Raw genomic sequence first — 3,488 nt, 5'->3', positions numbered from 1 at the left:
GGCAGACGCCAGGAGGGCTCATGCCAAGGAGTACTTCCCAGAACTTCTGCTGCAAGTGTCCTTGTCCCCGCGGTGAGCCACTGCCATGCCCGCCTGTGCAGGACACCCTCCAACACTAGCAGGTAGGTCTGGTTCAGTCTCTATGGGGTCACTGCTTCTTCCCCCTGGGTCCTGATGCACACACTACTTTGTGTGTGCCCTAAGAGTGGAGTCTCTGTTTCCTCCAGTCCTGTTGAAGTCCTGCAATCAAATCCCACTAGCCTTCAAAGTCTGATTCTCTGGGAATTCCTCCTACACTTGCCAGACCCCCAGGTTGGGAAGCCTGATGTGGGGCTCAGAACCTTCACTCGAGTGAGTGGACTTCTGTGGTATAATTGTTCTGCAGTTTGTGAGTCACCCACCCAGCAGTTATGGGATTTGATTTTATTGTGATTGTGCCCCTTCTACCATCTCATTGTGGCTGCTCCTTTACTTTGGATGTGGGGTATCTTTTTTGGTGAGTTCCAGTGTCTTCCTCTCAATGATTGTTCAGCAGTTAGTTGCGATTCCCATGCTCTCGCAAGAGGGAGTGAGCACATGTCCTTCTACTCTGCCATCTTGAACCAATCTCCTCTTTAACCTTTTCGAATAAAATTTATTTTTAATATCCTATGTATTCTATAACAGACATAGAATGCAAAATTTTATTTTAAAAATCTGCAGTCCTTTTATTGGTAACCTGAGATACTTATTTTATACATTTAAATTTTCTTGAGATTTGATGACAGTATTCAGATACATTTGTAGCCCAGAAATTAAAATATACAAAATAGTTCTAGGAACACATGTATTTTTACCTGTGTGTACACTTATAAGTCATACAAAGGTACATATTTATTTTAAAATAAAAACTTTGAAAGTGAAACCAGTTCATCTAATTTTTACCAAGGTATAACAAAAAATATTTTATGCAAAAAATAAAAATTGAAGCAGAAATAAGACTTTCAACTTATGATTTTTTAAGACATTAGAAAACTATTCTACAAATTGCTATTTCTCAGGACAGAACCATAACTGTTCCCCTTGTGTTTTAGTCATGCTTATGATAAAACATAGAAAGTACTCTAAACACAATAAATGGAATTCTTACATTTTAAACCATTTTAATATAAAGGATAGCAATTCAAATCATATTTTACCATTCTACTTAAGTTTACATTGCACTAAAATTATTTTACAGGGGTGAACTAGTTGATGTATCATGACATAATACCTTAGAATCGTTCTTTGATGTTCACATCTATATTAGTGGATATTTCACAGTCCACTTAGATGATTTGGTGTATACTAAAAAATTTAACAGAAACAAATCTATAATGCTAATCTGTTTTAAGAGCAAAGATACTCAGTATTTATTACTGCCTTTGGGAAATACACTAACTTTTTAAAAATGTTATTAAATTTATTTATTTATTTATGTCTGTGTTGGGTCTTCTTTGTTGTGCACAGGCTTTCTCTAGCTGCGGTGAGCAGCAGCTACTCTTTGTTGTGGTGAATGGCCTTCTCCTTGCGGTGGTTTCTCATTGCAGAACACGGGCTCTAAGCATGCAAGCTTCAGTAGTTATGGCATGTGGGCTCAGTAGTTGTGGTTCACAGGCTCTAGAGCACAGGCTCAGTAGTTGTGGCGCATGGGCTTAGTTGCTCCGCAGCATGGGGGATCTTCCTGGACCAGGGCTTGAACCAGTGTCCCCTACATTTGCAGACGGATTCTTAACCACTGTGCCACCAGGGAAGTCCCAATACATTGACTTTTAAAAACACATTTGAATCACTCACAGTAACTGGAAATAACATTTGTGCAATTCCTGAAAATTCTTATTGTTGAGTCTCTACACAGCTACTTTTTAAATACAATTTTTATTAAGAAATGAAGAGAAAGTGTCCTTTTATTCCGTAGAGCAGAATTACAAGAAGAGCAATATTAATAAGAATACTTAAGTGTTGGCTTCTAAGCATGCTTCATATAACTTAAATTTTCAGTTCTCATGATTCTGCTACAATATAACCAAGCCCGTTTATAATAAGAACTGATGCCAGAGTCTTTGAAAATCATGATTACAATTTAAAACTGGAATAGCATGATAAAGCTAATGTCAACCTCTTTTTAAAATTATAGTTGATTTACAGTATTGAGCTAGTTTTGGGTGTATAGCAAAGTGATTTAGATATATATATATAACTGAATATATATATTTCAGATTATTTTCCATTATAGGTTATTATAAGATATTGAATACAGTTCCCTATGCTATATAGTAAATCTTTATTGCTTATCTATTTTACATGTACTAGTGTGTATCTGTTAATCCCAAATTCCTAATTTATCCCTTCCCCCTTTCCTTTCCCTTTCCCCTCTGTTTTCTGTCTGAGTCTGTTTCTCTTTTGTATATAGACTCATTTGTATCATTTTTGGATTCCACATATAAGTGATATTACATAATATTTGTCTTTGACTTACTTCACTAAACAATATTCTCTAGGTCCACCCATGTTGCTGCAAATGGCAATATTTCATTCCTTTTTATGGCTGAGTAATAACTCCATTGTATGTGTGTATATATATACATACATATATAGGTATATATGATATATATATATATATATATATATATATATATATATATATATATATACACGCACACCACATCTTCTTAAGCCAATCATTTGTTGATGGGCACTTGGGTTGTTTCCATATCTTGGCTATTGTAAACAGGGCTGAACATTGAGGTGTGTGTATCTTTTACTTTGTCTTTTCTGTATATATACCCAGGTGTGGGATTGCTGGGTCATATGGTAGCTCTACTTTTAGTTTTTTAAGTAAACTTAATGGCAACCTCTTGAATCCCATTTTAAGTTAGTTCTACTTCCAAATAACACTTTTTAAAAAAAATTAATGTATTTATTATTATTATTTTTTGGCTGCATTGAGTCTTCGTTGCTGCACGCAGGCTTTCTCTAGTTGCAGTGAGCGGGGGCTACTCTTTGTTGTGGTGCACGGGCTTCTCATTGTGGTGGCTTCTCTTGTTGCGGAGCATGGGCTCTAGGCGTGTGGGCTTCAGTAGTTGTGGCACATGGGATCAGTAGTTGTGGAGCACAGGCTTAGTCGCTCCGTGGCATGTGGGATCTTCCCAGACCAGGGCTCGAACCCGTGTCCCCTGAATTGGCAGGCGGATTCTTAACCACTGCGCCACCAGGGAAGCCCCCAAATAACACTTTTAGCCAGCAACAGCTTACATTTTTTTCAATGTTCTAAGATATAACTTTTGGCATCCAAAAGTATAAGTAAGCACTTTCGATTTGTGATGAATAAAAAAATCAAGTGCTAAAAATACCCATGGTTTCCTGTAACAGGGTATATATTCCCCTTCAAGTAATGTTCTCCCCCCAAATTAACATTTTATTTCTCCCTCAAAGAGTTTACTAAGGAAAAGAAATCACAACAACTTTTT

This window comes from Balaenoptera ricei, chromosome 5 (assembly GCF_028023285.1).
Source record: "Balaenoptera ricei isolate mBalRic1 chromosome 5, mBalRic1.hap2, whole genome shotgun sequence".
Taxonomy (NCBI): domain Eukaryota; kingdom Metazoa; phylum Chordata; class Mammalia; order Artiodactyla; family Balaenopteridae; genus Balaenoptera; species Balaenoptera ricei.
Note: the sequence above shows the minus strand (reverse complement) of the source record.